At 23.5% G+C, this 19,516-nt stretch overlaps 1 long non-coding RNA gene across 1 annotated transcript; it reads left to right on the top strand.

The window, feature by feature from the left end:
* Positions 1–6,395: 6,395 nt before the first annotated feature.
* On the top strand, positions 6,396–7,901 carry LOC131171759 (uncharacterized). Its single transcript, XR_009142399.1, has 2 exons — positions 6,396–6,885; positions 7,318–7,901. It is a non-coding gene; the product is annotated as an uncharacterized LOC131171759 (long non-coding RNA).
* Positions 7,902–19,516: the final 11,615 nt, after the last annotated feature.

Genomic DNA, 19,516 nt, shown 5'->3' with positions numbered 1-19,516 from the left:
TTGTATTATCTAATTTTTATTTTTACCAATTTTAATAAAAATTTATTGAAAACTATTAAAAGTATTTTATTTATGATATATAATTTTAAAATTTTTATAAAATATTTTTAATAATTTTTTCATAAAACAATAAGCATGTAAGGATAATTATACTCTGTTTTTCTTTATATATATATTATTTATTGTAACATTTATTTCAAAAATTAATATATAAAAAAGAAAAAAATTGATATAATATTTTTATTATTTTAAAATAATATATATTATATAATTTTGTAGTTAAAGTAATTTGATTGAATTTAAAAAGATTTACATATTCCTCCTCTAAATTCAAAGTCTGTAATATAATTTGCTCCCAAATGAGCTAATATATATATATACATATTCATTAAAAAATTATTTATGAAATTTGAGAATGTATTTTTAAAACTTATATTAATATATATTTAAATAATTATTCACTAGAAAAATATTTATGAAATTTAAAATTTTACTTTAAAAAATTGTTATATTTAAAATTTAAAAAATTAATATTAACAATTTAAATATAAAAATTTTCAATTACTAATATATGATAACTGATTTAAATGAAAATATAAAATAATCTATTAATTAATTTATTTCAAAATTTAAAATTAAATGATATATTATCAAATACAAAATTATATTCACTACAATTAGAAAGTTTATATATTAATACTTGAAATAAAATCAATTTTTTTGACTTAAATACTTTTAAATTTAAATTATTAAAATTTTATTTGATTAAAAATAATTATTAAAAATAATATTTTTTAATTTAAGTTTTGGTTAGATTAGAAAAAGGGTGAGTTATTTTTTAAAAATTATATTAGTATATATAAATAATTATTCACTAGAAAATTATTTAGAAAATCTAAACATTTATGTTTAAAAATATTTCTTATATTTAAAATTTAAGAATTTTAATAATAATAATTTTAAAATCGCCATATTTTTTTTATTTTATTTGTCATTTTGTTGATATATGAAACAAAATTTATTAATTTAAAAATAAAAAAAATAATATAACAAAATTAACTTATTTCAAAATTTAAAATTAAATGATATGTTATTAAATATAAAATTATTAATTAATATTAAAAAAATATATATTAACACTTGAAATAAATCAATTTTGTATTTAAATATTTTTGAATTTGGATTGCTAAAATCTTACCTTATTAAAAAAATAATCATGTAAATATTTAACTCAAATTTTAATTAGATTAGAAAGAGTTAATTATTTAAAAAAAAAGTATGTTAAAATACATATTTAAATAATTATTTAGTGGAAAATTATTTATGAAATTTAAACATTTGTTTTTTAAAAACATTTTTTATATTTAAAATTTAAGAATTTTAATAATAATAATTATATTTTTTTTATTTTATTTATCCTATTACTAGTATATGATAACTAATTTAAAGAAAACATAAAATAATCTATCAATGAACTTATTTCAAAATTTAAAATTAAATGATACATAATCAAATACAAAATTATATAAATTATTATTAAAAAAATTTATATATTAGCACTTGAAATAAAATTACAATTAACTAAAACTTTTATTATTTATAAAATTTTAAAATATGGTTATGAAAATATAACATATAGAGAAATATATATTAAATTATATTATTAAAGTAAAATAATAAATATTTTGTGCAAAGCGTGGGTAAAATGAATTGTTTAAAATGGATTCCACAAAATTTATATAACATTTTATGAATAAAAATGCCCTTTTCAAAAAATTTTTTCCCACTCCATCTTTTGTTTAACCATATATCAATTCTACTTAAAATTAATTAAGGTGTTCATTTATGTCACACTAATACATGCATGTCATGTTATCATAGATAGCGCATTATAATTAATATAGGATAAATTTGTGTTGGATTCGGGAAAAAAAATTTAAAAGAAAATGAAAATCATAAATTAATTTTTTTATCTATTTACTATTAATTTGCACAGACATTTATATAAAATATTTTATATTTTTCTTAACTTTTTAATATTTAAATTTATTATGCACTCAGTAATGACATTACATTATTTATGTTGTTATAGAAATCTCTTATATTATAACACATGAATTTATTTTATATTTATTATAATATTATTAGTTGATTTATATGTTTGTTAATTGTTATAAATTTATTAGGTATAAATTTTTTTTAAATTTTATAGAAATTTATAATTTTTTAATTTTACTCTTGAAAGTAGTTAAAGAAATAAGTACACATAAATTTCAATTATGAAATTATATCAAATACGAATTATATAAAATTCAATTAAATTTTGTATTTTATGTTGTGTTATACCAAACAATAAAATTCATTTTAAATGAATTCTAAAAGTTGCCATGAGTTGAACCAAAAATCATGTTAATGTTTGTTAAGTATTATTGTTTGAGCTATTACTGTGAAAATTTTCTAACTAGGAGATCCAAAAAATTTTTTTTTTCCTTCTAATTTTCGTTTAATGTTTTTTTCCTCTCTTTTCCCTCAATTGGCAAGGACTTAAAACTCATAAAAATAATTTTTATGTAATAAAATAAATATTAAACCTTAAAAATAAAAATTTAGGATGTTGATCAGACTTTAAATACTTCAATTAAATTTAAAATAATTAAAAATAATGAATTTTGTTATGAAATCTTAAAAAAAATGAAAACTAAATAGAAATTTAAAATATCAAATATTTATTAAAAAATAATTTTTTAAGAAGTTATAAAAACATTTTTTGGTCATTAAATAAATAATTATAAAATGGTAATAACTATTAAATGAAAATTAAAGTTTAGAATAAATACAATCTAATAAAAAGTATAATTAAATAAAAATATCTCTTAATTTTCTAAATCCCTTAAGAAGTTATTTTATATAATTTTCATTTTTTCAGTTATAGACAACACTTCATCTAGAAAAAAAAAAGTTAAAAATATAAATAAAATATTGTAAAAAAAATAAATTATTTCTATTATTATTTAATTACAACAAAGGGAAAAAAAAAAAAAAAACTTAAATTCCATGAAGAGATTTCTAGGAAGGAGCTGCTCTAGCGCATCAGTGATCATGCGTCGATTATGACTCAAGAAAGAAAGAGAAAACAACCAACTTGAAGACAAAGACTCCCACGCCTTCTTTTTTTTTTTTTTTGAAGTAATTAGTCATAAATTACAAAAGATTTTTTTTTTCTTTAAGTAAATCACAGGTTTTTTTTAGCCCAATGAGTTAGGCTTAATTCTATTTGTATCAGAGAGACTTATCATGAAGATAAAGCGCTTCCAGTAAAAATTTTCTTTATTTATAAGAATCGAACACCTGATCTTTTATATAAAAATTGAGAAAAAAATTTTAAAATTAAATATTATAATAAAAAAATTAAAGATAGAAATTGAGGGAACTCAACCAATTAAAATAAAAAGGAATAAGATTAATTGCATAAGTGTGTAAAAAAAAAATAAGTAAAATTATATACCCTCCCATCTCCTTCTCACCTTTTTTTCATTTTTTTTTAATCTCATCTTTATGAAAAAATACTTTATATTTTTTCTCAAAAAAGTTTTTTTTTTGTGCTTTTTTTTTTTTTTTCTCTTCAAAAAAAAGAATACTTTTTTTTTTTTTAATTATTTTAATTATTGGCTCAAATAATTTTATCACTTTATTATGATGCAAATAATGTGAAATATTTAATTTTTTTTTTATTTTTATTATGCATTCAATAAATTTTTATAATACTGACACCTTTAATTTTTGTTTTAGTTTAACTATACTCTATGATTATACTTTTTAGCATTGATTCATTTAAAATATGTAAATAATGAGTGTAATTTTTTTTCCTAAATTAATATTGTATTGGACCTAAATTTTATTTACTAGAGTCATTTATATAATTAGTTAATTTTAAGTATATGTATATAATTATATAAACCAATATATATATACTAATAATTAAAATTTGAAAGAATTGTAAGTAATAATAATTAATTTTAAAAAATAAGTTAATTATAGTATTATTTTTTATACAGGGGATTGAGGGAATGAGAGTCTTAAATTTAATTCCATTAAATAAGTGATATATTTTCAGTTGTTATATTAATTTAGGCTATACTCAAGTCAATAACTTTTACTATAACGGTTACAAAGGTAGAATTATCATATATTAAGAAATTTTATCCTATAATTTGATAAAAGTTAAAAATGTAAAAAAAAAATTTTTTTGATAAGAATAATAAAATAATATATTGATATGAAAAATTTTAAAAGTAATATATATTATACTAATTAATATTAATTATTATTAAATTTTATTGTAATTAAATTTAATATTTAATGTATATATATATATAAAATAATTATACATTATAAATTATTTATTGTAGCATATGTTAAAAAAAAGAAGAAAAGGATTAATATAATATTTTATTATTTTAAAATAATAGATATTATATAATTTTATAGTTAAAATAATTTGATTTAATTTTAAGAGATTTATCTATCCCATATGGTTTAAACATAAGAAATAAGAATGATTAATAAAATTCGCTTTAAAATGACGCTGTATATCCCCTCTAAGTCAAAATTTGCAGGAGCCAAAGTGGTGGTTGAAAGGGGTACTGATGGAAAATGAATAACTTCAAGTGAAGTGAAGGGAGGGGGTATTAATGTACTTTCTCTGTGGATCGGGACAAATAGAAAGGGGTATTAATGTACTTTCTCATGGGACTGTAGAATTGACAAAGTGATCAACTTTGTCGGGACAAATAGAAAGGGGTATTAATGTACTTTCTCATGGGACTGTAGAATTGACAAAGTGATCAACTTTGTCGGGACAAATAGAAAGGGGTATTAATGTACTTTCTCAGGGGACTGTAGAATTGACAAAGTTTTTTTATCAATTCTACAGTCCCCTGAGAAAGTACATTAATACCCCCCTTCACTTCACTATGGCAATATGCAAACTCATATATATTAGTACTTTCACTTCAGCCTCTTGTTTATATATATCAGAGCTTATGCAAATGCAGATCATCTCTCTCTGCGTAGCTCAGGAATGCATCTACCACAAACATCTTCTATAGTCAGTTGAGCAGCTTCAGTATCTCTCCATGGCAACTCAAATGTATGTAATAATCTCTATCCTCTTTCTTTATTTAATTTCTCTCGCAGTATCATTTCCTGTTTCAACAAGTTAGTCATTTTACCTCTCCCCAATGTTTGTAACTTAACTACTTTTATCTTTTCCGTTTAATTTGTCTTTCAATGGCTTATTCATTCTCAGATTGTAATTCCTTCTTGTAAGCATGAAGTTTTTTGTTGACTAAAACAAAGATATAAATCAAATTTTTTTTTGAAGTTGTTTGTTAAATTAGTCCTAACTTTTGCTTAAAATGATAATTATGTCACTAATCATTTTAATTTTATCAATTATATACATAATCTTTTCAATAATTATCAGTTATTATTAAAATTGAAAAAAAAATACCTATATGCTAAAACTCTCAAATTAATACTGCAACACTTATTTTTAAAATTGAGAAATTTTGATTTGGTATAACTCTACTAGATACAACTACTTGTAATTCATTTTAATTCGTGTAAAATTTAAAAAATTTATAAAATAAAGAGTTCAATTCGGCATTAATTTTACGATTTGTATAATCTTATCTCTAAACTCATCTCTCATCTCTTTAAGTTAAATCAATCAACATAAATTTTAATAAATAAATGAATATGAATTATTTGAAAAAAAAAATAACATTTTAATCCTAATGACTAGTAAATCATATATTTTAAACCATAACTCTACATCTAACAGATGGGCTGATTCAAAAATATTCAAAAAATTATTATTTAATTCTTTAATTTTTATAAAAATAATTTTATTGATAAATAATTTCCGATTAAGTTGACTATAAAAGTGAAAGAGAGAAAGAAAATAAAAAGTGGAAATTTTATTTTTGAGATGGAGGGCAAAAGGTAATTTTGTTTTCTTTTTATAAATATTTATTTTTTTGGGCTCAAATCATTTTGCCAACACTAGTATTTTTCTTCCTATTTATTTTGATGCATGACTTTTTCATGGATTAAGACAATGATATAAATGAGTTTTTTTAAGTTATTTATTAAATAAATCCTAACATTTGCATCAAATCACAATTATTTAGCTAATTACTTTTTAATTTTATCAATTAAAATGTTAATTATTTTAATTTCAAATTAAAATGTTATTTTTTTAAAAATTACATTAAATTTTTAAATTAAAATTCGAATTTATTAGATTAATCTATATAAATTATTTTCATATTAGAAACTTAGAAGTATAATATATAAATATAATTATATCAACACAAAAATTGAGATGAAAATACGACTGGAGGCTTAATTCCTTCACGCCAAACTTCTCAAGTTCGATTCCCAGTTCCAACGTTTATGTTCTCTTGTTATTTAACTTAACTAATCCTAGCCGTCCATTCCAGTTCTGATAATCTCAGCCCTTGTAAGTCTTAGTATACCTGACCCTAACCTCATCCTCACGAGAGTGCTCATCTCCTCCAACTTTCTGCCGATTATGGATGTCTTCCCTGCATCCTCATTTCTATATATTTTTTTTCTCCAGCAACCCCTTGTGGTCCCTTTCGATTTCTTACCCATCTCTAAATTTCTTTGATTTAAAGCCTCCCTATTTTATATTATTTTTATTTGTGTAGCTCTTAGTATCTTTTCCATCAACCACCGCTCTCCTCTCATCTGCTTGTCCTTTCTCTCCTTATTGGCCATCGCTCTTCTCTGTGATTTTAGGAGTTCTTATGGCCCTAGTATCAGCAACAATTCTCCTTTCGCATAAGCAAGTCACAGGTAGCAGAGAGGTCAACAATTCTCTTCTGTGATTATTGGGAGTTTTTCTCTTACTAGCCCAGATGGAAGAATCTTTTACATTTAAATCTATGCTACTTAATGGGTTTTATTAATTTCTTAGGTTTGTAATTGATGATATTGTATTTTGGCATTTAACTAAATACATCAGATTTGTTCTTTTTTTTTAGGCCTTTGCTATAAATACATCAAATTTGTTATTTTTTTATGCGTTTGCTGTAAATCTATGCCTTGTGATGCTTGAACCTTGATGTTGAATGTGATAAATGTGCTGTAAACTTTGCTGTTGCTTGCTTCTGTTTTCCTTCGGAAGATACAGACTTCGTGCATTGCTTTTGTCTCATTCCTACATATTAACTAACTATTTTTAAATAACTTCCTCCTCCCTCTTCTTTTTGTATATGTATAAAACAGGACAGGAAATGAAATATTATCTGCCGTTCAAATATTGGCTTTTTTGGAAACACCATTATCTTGGAAGATGAAGGTGTTGGTGTTCATTCTAATCAACTATGCTATAGCAACGATGATTGAACACGGACTCCAAACCTATACCAACTCAAATTACAAAATATGTGTTAGAAATATTCGTCTCCAGTTGGGTTATGCAGCAATTGTGCTACTTGCTTTGATTCATGTTATCAGCTATGGTGTATTACTTTTGAGTTTATGCGTCTACTTTGTTATACGATTTGCACGCAATCCATATCAAGACTTATGTTTATTAGTAGGCGAAGATTTGCAGTACTTAAAGGTGCTAGTTGAAGATGAAATCCAAAGGCTATTTGGCAGGGAGGAGAGAGACACTGAGGAGAGAGACACTGAAAATGTCTAGTTGGGTATATCACTCTAGTAAACCTGATTTGTCTTTAAAAGTTTAGATTTCTCTATAAAATGTATGATTTTAGCAATAATTATAATAGTTTAAATGTGATAGTTTAGTCCATATTAATGTATCTGAGTTTTAGAATTAATATTTGAGTTGGAGAATTTTGAAAGGGTGTTCATTGAAATTTTGAAATTTATTTATGTATTGCATGATTGAACATGTTAGAATATTTGTTTATTGCCTTGTTAAATCTCCCTCTCTCTCATTTGTAATTTTTGATGCAAAGAGGGGTTTTGATTTGTGTTGTTTGTAGAGGAAGACATAGGGAGAGGGAGAGAATTTATTATTATTATTATTATTTTTTAACACCATTAAGTCCAAATTTGAAATATTTTATTACAGTATATGAGTTGTAGAAATAATACAAATACTCATCTCTCTTATCATAGCAAAATACCCATCTCATTCGCAGGGTGTGTTTGAGATTAGAATTGGCTATTGATTCCATACTCAAAGCTTGTAAATCAAATAATGTTGATCTTAGTCCCAAGTTTCAGATGGTTTCTTCTAGGCTTAGGACCTGCATATTTAAATGGGGCGCTTGTTGCTCATATCACGATCTTTACCATTTGCTACTCCAAGCATCAGGAAGTGCATTTCAAGCACTAAGGAGGCTGCTAACTGGAGGTGGGGAAAACAGCATAATGTAGGAACAAAATCATCAGTCTTCTTCGTCTATTAAATATTGCTTTGTCTTAATTATTGCTTATTTATTAATATTATGTAAATGACCTTTTTCATATTGCTTGCTGCTACTCTGACCAATTTGGTGATTAATTTCTCTTTAATCTTTTCTTGCCCTGCACTGTCCATGAATTCTACAAAGTTGAGCTTCTTGTTGCAACTTAAAAGCTTTGTCACTATCAGTTCAGATATGTTAGGTCTTGGATTTTAGTAGGGTAATTAACAAAGTTGTTTGTAAAGAGTTTATTTGCTCTTGAAGATTAGCTTTGGATCTCTAGTTCTGCGGCTTGAGTGGGGCCTTCTGCTGTTGTTTATTTTTGGGTTTACTTTGGTTTTTTTTTTTCTTTTTTTTTCTCTTCTTTTTAATTCAATGGAGTCAAAATTAGTTGAATAATAATTAATAAATGTTAATTATATAACATGTACAACTCTCTCTTTTAATAACTCTCAAATAGATTTTGTTTCAACTATGCAGCAACAGAAAATTATAGAATACAAAGACTGATATCGAGTCAGTGGGCTGGTAGTAACCACTAACAAGCAATGTAATTGTTAGAATAAATTAGTCTTCAAACACTCTTATTTGACATTAGCTGGTTATAGATTTTGACGCCTCTTTATAACCTTTTAGATTTATAATTTTGTTTAGTGAAAATATTTATAAATTTTGAATATTGATATAGAGTTGATATGTAATAGAGTTAAATAACGAAAAAAGTATATATAATCAACTTTAATTAATTTAGAATTAAAATTTAATTATTATTTATATAAATTTATAGCCATATGATGGTAGAGTCTAATTCATTTTCTTTGGGTCATGTAATTCTTTATAATTTCTTTATAATCTCTTAAGCCTTGGAATGCTTCATAAGTCTTGCATTTTTAACAGTGATCAAAATTACTTGGACTCTTTCCACTATTGGGTCCAATCTAAAAAAAATACAGGTTGCTATCCAAAATTATCTTGAAATTTGGTAATGGGCCTATAGTTATAGTCTTACTAAATTCTTGTTGGGCTTTGGCTTGTAAGAGAATTACTATTTAAACTTTTTATTTTAACCAACTAATTATTTTTTTTAAAATATATCAGTTAATATTTATATTTTTGTTTAAGTTTTTATATTTTTATTTAGTATATTCTTTGGCCTTCATTCATTCAGTTTAAATCAAATTTTTTTGTTAATATTTAAAAAAAAAATTACCATTATAAAAATTAAATAGTTCAAAGCTTATAAAATATATTGTTGTGTTTTTTAAATTACTGAAACTGAATAAAATTCAAACTAATGAGAGACAAAAAGTAAATAGAATAATTTTTTTTTGGTCAATAGGCAAATTACATTACATAAAAGGTTTAGAGCCCAATACATAACAAAGGACTCATTTAGAATCATGATTACAACATAAGGCTAAAAGTCTGATTTCAATCCAATACAACACTTCATTAGCCCAAATAGAACCACTACATGAGTAACCAAAATAGGCCCTAATTGGCTGCCTAGCCCAGTGGTAGAGAAAAGGTCAGAAAACAAAGAGAAATCCTTTCCCTGCAGCCCATTTGGGAGACCTATAGCAAAAGAGAGACCCGAAGCACAGGAACTGCCGCCACCGCCCAACCATTCACAAGCAGATCCAACCAAGGAAGTTTCCAGCAAAATGGAGTGCAAGGGAACAAAAATTGGCCAATGCCTACAGAGGAAAATTCCCCACACAAGCATACTCCTCAATTGCTGAGCAAACCATTATGACCCAAGAACAAAGAAGAAGCACAATGCCATGGACAGTACTAAACCTTGCCGAAAAACACCAGAAATCGGGGGTGAGAGGTGACTGACTCTTTGACTTCTCTCTTGTGCCTTCTAGGTTGAGCTAAGATCCTCAAACCCGACGACAAGCCACCCCAAATCTCCCCTAGTATCCCAAAAGCTGTAGTGACCCAAGCAGAAAACAATCCAGACCAAAGATGGCCATGTAGATCAAAAAGTGCTTTAACCATTTCTTCATATCTGCAACAAAAACAATATATTATTTATGCATACTACAACCCCGCCCGGAGGTGCAGAGGGAGAACCCATTTCTGGGACAGGGAACGGAGACTCCCCCTACCCCGATGCGGTAGAAGAAGTCGATGAAACGGCAGGAAACAAGGCCTTGGTGCCTCAAAGAAAACTACTGAGAGAAAAGTTATTAAATGGAACAAAAATATAGGAACTAACCCTAAAGACCATTGTATAAAATCCTTTTGGTAGAGAGAAGCGCATTGAAAATTTTATTGCCCATCCAATATGGCTGCTTTTCCTCATCCTAAGGACGGTTAATTGCATCAATCATCTATTAATTTAAGTATTTATTTTCATTTCAGTTATTTAAATTTAATTTATTAAAATAAAATTAATTAACTTTAATTTTATTAAAAGAAAATTTCTAACATACAATAGTAAATTTTCATGTAAAAAAATTATTATTTTACCCTTATTTTCTGGAAAAAAATCACCATTTTATTCAATTTTCTTTTTTTTTTTTTTCTATTTCTCACATTCTTAATTTCTTGTAGTCAAATTATTTGATATTTATTTATTAATAAAATTATTTTATTTTTAATAAAATTATTATTTATTAAATTTATTAATAACATTATCTTATAATTTATATTTTCTATTTGTTATTTTTTTACTATTAATTTAAATCTTATTAACCTTTAATTGGGTTCATTAATAAATAATTATATTTTCCCTTTTAACTTTAGAACACTATTTTTGAATATTTTACTTCAATTAGATAATTTAATTCAAGCATGAATTAATTTACTTGACCTCTTTAATTTTAAAAATAAAATTTTAAAATATAATTTAAATTAAACAATTAAATTCAAATCTCAACATAACTAAGATTATAATCAGTTTTAGTTTGTTTTAAATAAAATATACTAATTTTTAAATACTAATGGCAATTATGTAATTAAATCATAATAGAAAATTCGAAAATAAGCTAAATTAGGGTTTAGGGTTTGTCATTATGGTTCAGCTAAACATCGAGGTGCCATTAATGTTTAAAATTAATTTATTTTATTTTAAAATAAATTAAAATTGCAATTATCGTCTTAATTAAAATGAGGCCTGAATTTAATTATTAAATTAAAATCATATTTTAAAAAATTATTTTTCAAAATTAAAGAGGGTAAGTAAATTAATTGGTACTTAAATTAAATTATCTGATTGAAATAAAATTTTAGAAAATAGAGTTTTAAAACTAAAGGTTGCATATAATATTTACTGATGAACTCAACTAGAATTTAATAAAATTTAAATTAATAATAAATAAAAAATAAAAGTTAATAAATAATGTTTTTAATAATTATTAAATTATTAAAAACTAAATAGTTTTATTGATAAATGTGCATAACTTAATTTGACTATAAAAAATAAGAATGTGAGGGAAAGAGAAAAAGAACCTTATTTGAGGTAAAATGGTGACTTTTTTTTAAAAAGATAAAATAGTAATTTTTTTTTTATTTAGAAACATGTTATTAATTAACTTATTTTAAAATTTAAAATTAAATGATATATCATCAAATACAAAACTATATCCACTGTTATTATAAAATTTATATATTAATACTTGAAATAAAATTATTTTTTATTTAAATATTTTTAAATTTTAATTACTAAAATTTTATCTAATATTAAAAAAGTAATTATTAAAAAATAATATTTTTAAGTCAGATTAGAAAGAGGTGAGTTATATATATATATATATATATATATATATATATATATATATATATATATATATATATATATATATATAATTGTTCACTAAAAAATTATTTAGAAAATCTAAACATTTATCTTTAAAAATATTTCTTATATTTAAAATTTAAAAATTTTAATAATAATAATTTTGGAATCGCCATATGATATTTTTTTATTTTATTTATTATTTTATTGGTATATGAAATAAAATCAATTAATGTAAAAAAATAGAAAATAATCTATTAATTAAGTAATTTCAAAATTTAAAATTAAATAATATGTTATTAAATATAGAATTATATCAATTACTGTTAAAAATATTATATATTAACACTTGAAATAAATCAAACTTGTAATTAAATATTTTTGAATTTTAGCTACTAAATCTTACCTTATACTAAAAAAAAAAAGAAAATATTTTATTAAAATTTTAATTAAATTAGTACATTTAAATAATTATTTAGTAAAAATTTATTTATGAAATGTAAACATTTATTTTTTAAAAAACATTTCTTATATTTAAAATTTAAAAATTTTAATAATAATAATTTAGAAATTTTGCAATTTAGAAATTTAGAAATTCATTTATGTATTTTGCGATTTAAATATTGTAACATGTTAGAAATTTTGTTTATTGCATGGTTAAGTATCCCTCTCTTATTTGCAATTTTTTTATGCAAATTGAGTTTTTGATTTAGTTTTTATCTACATAGCAAGAGTTGAGGAGAAAGAGCCAAATTTTTTTTTATTAAATTATTTTATTAATTTCAATGAAAAAATTTAATTTCAAAAATTATATATATTCATAGTCAATGTAAAAAATAATAATAAAAAAAAAGACCAAGTAGCACCCAATAACAAAGAGAGCAAATGAAATTCGGCATTAGAGAGACGAACTTGATCAGATTTAATCTGATTTAAAAAAAAAATAACAACATTGCCTCATCCGATTCAGAATACGTCAAACCCAGCTGCTTTCCGATCTCCAACATGCGAGTTGCTTCAAAATTTACATCCAAACCAGCATCATCTCCTCTGGTTGTTCAATCACACAATTTCCATCAGATTCTTTCTTACTTTCCCCATTTGGTTTGAGGGAGACATCAATAGAATGACTTCCACCCCTTTGATTGGTCCTACCCACTTGGTCCAATAGAATGACCCTGGTTTGCATCTGCTGAAATGGATGTTGGTAAGAGGCTCAATTGAAATTTCGTGTCTAGACATACTTCATGATTTGGGCTGTCACAAGGGATGAGAGCCGAGCTTTGATTATCTTGTAGAAGCCCGTTATATTGTAAAAGCCCGTTATCCATGGGCTCCTTATTAGTAGCCCAACCATTACTCTGCAGCTCACAATCTTCCAAATTAAGATTGTGGAAGAGATACAGCCTCATGGTTGTTATGGTTAAAGGGGTGGAGTGATTTGCAGACGAGTGAGAAGACGAAGAAGAGGGGGAGAGCACGCTCTGCCATTTTAAAACTCCAATTACATTGCAGAGCTCTTTGTCGCAAAATACCTATCTCATTCTCGGATGTGTTTGAGGAACACAGGATTATAATATCAATTAATGTTTGTGGTCCTCTATGGAATAGCATTGGCTTTTGAACCCATACACAAAGCTCGTAAATCAAATTACCAAACAACCTGCTTCCTTGCCACCATTTTACTTGTGTTGATCTTAGTCCAAGCTTCGGATGGTTTCTTTTGGCCTTATGGACCTGCATGTTTAAATGGGCAGCTTGAAACTCATATCAAGATCTTTACCATTTGCTACTCCAAGCATTTGATGAGTTGAAGAGGCTTTCGGGAAATGTATTTCAAGCACCGAGGAGGAGGCTAACGGGAGGTGGGAAAACTTCCATAGTAATATTATAATCTCGTATTTGAAGGGTTAAATTAATGAATCTTCATAAATATTTTAAAAACCAGATGAGATTTTGCTTAGAGACTTGCCTCAATTAGAATTCTGAATTTGTTTAATTTCTTGCATTTCATAATATTGTCAGTCACAAATAAAATTTCTTGCCCTGTTAAGCATGATGGCTTCACTTAGAATTATATTATTCATAAGAAAATGATTCATTTCCATTCTCAAGCAATCATATTTTATTTTTATTTTTTTGAAAATGAAATTTTTTTAAGTTAAAAAAAAATAAATCTTTCATTCTAAATATGAGAATTAATAAAAAAAATCAATTAAATTGAATTCTTATTAAATTTTATTAATTAAAATTTAAAATTTATATTTATTTATTTATTTTAATTTTTAAATCACTTTAGTGTTCATATACGAATTCAAATTATTTTTTCTATTTTATGTTTCTATTATCATCATTTTATTTTTTTTAGTTGTTTAACTATTAAATTGTTAAATTTGCATTAATTATTGTTATCTTTATTAAACTATTTTTTAAGATGACTTTGTTTTATAATAAATAAATTTTACTTTATACACCAACATTATATTAATAAAGTATCATATTTTCATCTCATTACAAGAAAATTATAATAACAAAAAATTATAGGTCTATTTTAGCAATTTTTTATATCTTTTTTTATACAAACACTACTTTAAAATTATAAGAATTTGATTCACATTATTATTTTTTTATTATAATATTATAATAATTATTATTATTATCTAAAAATATTAAAAAACAATATCTATAAACCTTTTCATAATATCTATTAAGAGTTGTTAATATATTAAATGGGTAAATTTAGTTTATAAATAGCAATATTTAAATTTATTTTATTCTTAAATTATGATATAATTTATAATATATTTAATTATTTTTTAATAATTAAATTTTTTTTTAAGATATTGTGCATATACATTATTTTTATATACTAAACCTATTATTATTAAAATAGAATTGGATCTTCTTCAATATAATTATAGTGCAATATAGTGAATGATTTAATCACTATTAATAGTTAATAATTTTATTTATAAAATACAAGTATAATATTCTTTATTATAAAATAGAATTGGATCTTTTTTCAATATAATACCCACAGCATTGCGCAGGGTATTGTTATTAACTAAAAAAAGTAATTAATAAATTAAAAAAAAGGTGGAGCTTTGTCCTACATCGTTATTGCACGTTGGGCCACCATTTTATTTTTTTAGTTTAAAATTTTAATTTAAACTAGTTTATTTTTTACACGTGTATTTATTTACTCGTGTATTTTTTTTATTTTTAACCGAAATTTTAGAAATATAATTTTAATTTAAAATAATTATTATTAATTTAAATATTTTATTTTACATACACAATAAAAGCAGGGATGGCAATAGGTCTAGTTTTTTGGGCATTCAAACCCTAATATGATACGTTTGGATGATATATAATTGAGTTTGAATTTAAAAATAATACTCATTACGAGTTCGAATCAAATTCGAGCTTTACATGTTGGATATCTATTACTTGAACCTATTTATATAAATACTTAATTGAATATAAAATATATATTTTTATAATAATATTTTTAAATTTTTTATTTTTATTTTAAATAAATTTAAATATTTTATGAAATTATTAAAATTTTAAAATATAAATTATTAATAAAAAATAATTTTTTATGTAAATTATTAATTAAAATATAAAAAATTAAATATGTTAGAATATTTTTCAGGTAATAATAATCAAATTTTGGAACGAGTTCGAGTGGTTGATAATAAAATTTAATTGAGTTTGAGATGGGTTCAAATTTTAAAAATATTAATTGATTCGAATATAGTGATTTTCATAAGTATTTTATCTATTACCATCCCTAAACACAAGTGATTCTATATAGTTTATAATAAATGTACAAATATAATTATCATTTTGGCATTTTGATAAAAATTAAATTAATAAAAAATTAAAAAAATTGGTCTTTACAAAAATGTAATTTTAATTATTATAATTTTTCAAGAGAGATGCCGTAAACACTTTATTGAGAATACTATAAATGTTTTTTTAAAATGTTATAAATAGTTTCTTTTAAATGCATAATATTCTTAATAATTGATTTATGTTATTTTATAAGTAAAATTATAAATTTAAATTTAAAATATATTTTAATTCGTATATGTTGAACAATTATAAACGTAAAAAAAATATGAAAAAGCAAATGAAATGAAAGCGTGTTTCCTGAAACCTTAATAACTAAAAAAAATTCATCTGTAAAATGGATATCTCAATTAGGGATATCAATAGATTGAATTTTTGTAGGTATACAATCTGATTAAATTTTAATAGGATGAGTTATATAATCAAATTTAGAATATGTTTGAGTTTAAAAAATAATATTTATAAAGATATCTACAAAGAGTTTGAATCGAATTCAGGTTTTACATATTAAATACTGTTATCTAAATTTATTTATATAAATATTTAATTAAATATAATATATATATATATATATATATTTTATAATAATATTTATAAATATTATATTTTTATTTTAAATAAAATAGAATTTCAATATTTTTTTGAAATTATTAAAATTTTAAAATATAAATTATTAATAAAAACATTTTATATAAATTATTAATTAAAATTAGTTCAGATTTTTTTTCTTAGACAATAATAAATTTTAAACAAATTTAAAGTTAATTTAAATTTTAAAAATATTACTTGAATTTAAATTTAAGTAAAGGCATTTTCTTGAATATTTTACGCTTGCCATTCTCAATGGCTCCTTTCTATATTTCCTTTTTACTCGATTGTGCAATGGGATTAGTGAAATCGAGGGAAATTTTAAAAAATTTTTAAATATATATAATAATATTAAAAATTGGTGTTGCTTTGATTAGAATTACGATAGCAGCGGTCTGGCGGCCGACCAACCAAAAGGCAAAAGAAAGAAATGGCTTGCCTATGGGCTTTTCTTTTTTGTCTCGTCGTAGACACTGTTAAAGACCAGCACTGACTCAAATTAAAAAAATATTTGAAAAATAAAAAGTAATTAAATGACAATAAATCAAAATAAGAATTAATAAAATTACATGAAAATTATCAATCACCTTATATAATTTGACACTCAAAATTACATGAAAATTACAAAATTAATCTCTATTTTATAAATTTTTATATAATAAAAATGTATATAATAATAAAATACAAAACTTCAAGTCATTTTCGCTATTAAAAAGAAAAAGTAATTTATTAATATAATTTTTTATGTCTATAAATTTATTATAATAATTATTTTATTCTTTTAAAATAAAATAAAGCTTTCATTTGATTTTATAATAATTAATATTACTTTTTTACAAATTTTTTATAATAATTATTTTTATTTATTTGAAAAAAAAATTAAAATTTTTCTTTCAATACAAATCATGTTAATCCTTAAATTTTACATATATTATGTTGATAGAGATATAGAGGCTTTTTCCTGAATAGGGTATACAAGGGAATAGAAAAAGTAAAAGAAAATTAAAAAAAATTAAAATTATAGTTCCTCCCAATTCTTTCTTATTTTTTTTTTTTTTATCTCATCTTCACAGATAAATATTTTTATATTTTTCTCGAAAAAATAGTTCTCCTTAAACTCTATTTTTTTTTTATTCTTCAACTGTTGAAAGAATGCTACCTCGGAGGCATTAATTTCTTTGGATGATGATGATGTTTTGTAGAATTCGAAAAAGAAAACTATAATAATAAAAAAGAGAAAATAGCGAAACAGGATCCATAGGCGTTAACTGAGTCATCGAGTGATTTTTCAGAGAGTATGATTGAGGGTTGGTCACTCACTATATAAAAGCAGCGAAGCATGAAAAGAAGGCAGCCATCAAACTCTCGGGTCTGTCTCTACAAAAAATAATGCTCGGTCAACCTAACCAACTAGAAGAGTACTCGATAGCCAAGACTAAGTAGAAGAATGTTCGGGCATCAAAGACCGAACAAAATAATGATTGGACAACTCAGATTAAGTAGATAAGAAGTTTAACTTAATATCTCGAGATTCATAAAAATAGTTATAATGACTACTTAGTCCTTTGGTCTATAAATATGAGAAATAAATATTAATTAAATATGCTTGTTTTGTCAAAATTACTATAGAACTGTAACACTCTCATCCTTACTAAAAATCATTCTTCCTTTGCTTTCTAAAACTTTGGAGTTTAGCCAATTGGAGCATCTAAAACCATCAAATTGATACTCAACATCCACTTACATCACCTACAAAACTGATGAGTTAGAAGGGGTAAGCTTCTAGGTAAAAGCTTAGTAAGTGATTACTTACAATATATATCATACAACAGAGGGAACTAGAGAACAAGAAGCTAAATGAATAAATTCAACAATAAAATTTTTATAGATTAAGCTTCAAAAAATAGATAATAAATTTCAACATACATGCTATCCAAATCCTAAAATCACTATATCAATCTCAAATTAAATTCTTCCTAGTCTCTAATTATTCCTCACATATGTAAAATATTGATAATTGGCTCTTGACATCTAAGGATATGCTAAGGTATCAAAATAGATATCAAAATCATATCCATAGTGTGTTAACTTTGTAGTGGCAGCTCCACCTCTCCATAGGCAACCTTTTCCTACTGTAATAATTAAACTACTAAGATCCCTCTAGCGAGAGCAAATATGTTAAATACAATTCAATATTCTCGTAGTGATACTAAGGCATATTATAGTTGTCAAAACTATAAACTATCAAACTCACAACCTCCAATAATATAATTATGCTGAATAAAAATTCATTGCTATCCAAAGTAGCTAAATAATCAATCGATCATCAATTTAATCTACAATCTCATAATATTTCCCACAATTCCAAACTATTAAACCATATATGTTAAATTTTAATGTTATCTCTCCATAACATGATACTAATCTCATCTCCTTTTGCTATTTTTCTCTCTTTCTTATAACCTCTAACTCTCTCTCTCTAAACTTGCTAATATGCATGGAATAAATTAGAGTAAAGAATGAACAATTATATTTTAAAACTAAGATGACTCGAATCAAAATATCAAAATACAATAATGATATCAAAAACAAATCATAGCTTTCAAAGATCAAGAATTAATTGAGAAGCAAATTCATGCTATATATTGTAAATACCACTCACCTGACTACAAGTACCAACTCACAAATGTCACTTTTCCATCCATATAAGTCATAATCCAAAAGCTCCTCCTAAACCATAATAATTTAATAATAAAAAAAAAACCACAAGCTTCACTTTTCATATTAAATATCTAATGAAAATTCGACAGCATTTCCTCTTAAAATTAAACTAAACTCTTTGTCATAAAACTCA

Source organism: Hevea brasiliensis, chromosome 13 (assembly GCF_030052815.1).
Source record: "Hevea brasiliensis isolate MT/VB/25A 57/8 chromosome 13, ASM3005281v1, whole genome shotgun sequence".
Taxonomy (NCBI): Eukaryota; Viridiplantae; Streptophyta; class Magnoliopsida; order Malpighiales; family Euphorbiaceae; genus Hevea; species Hevea brasiliensis.
This window is presented reverse-complemented; position numbering and strand designations above follow the sequence as displayed.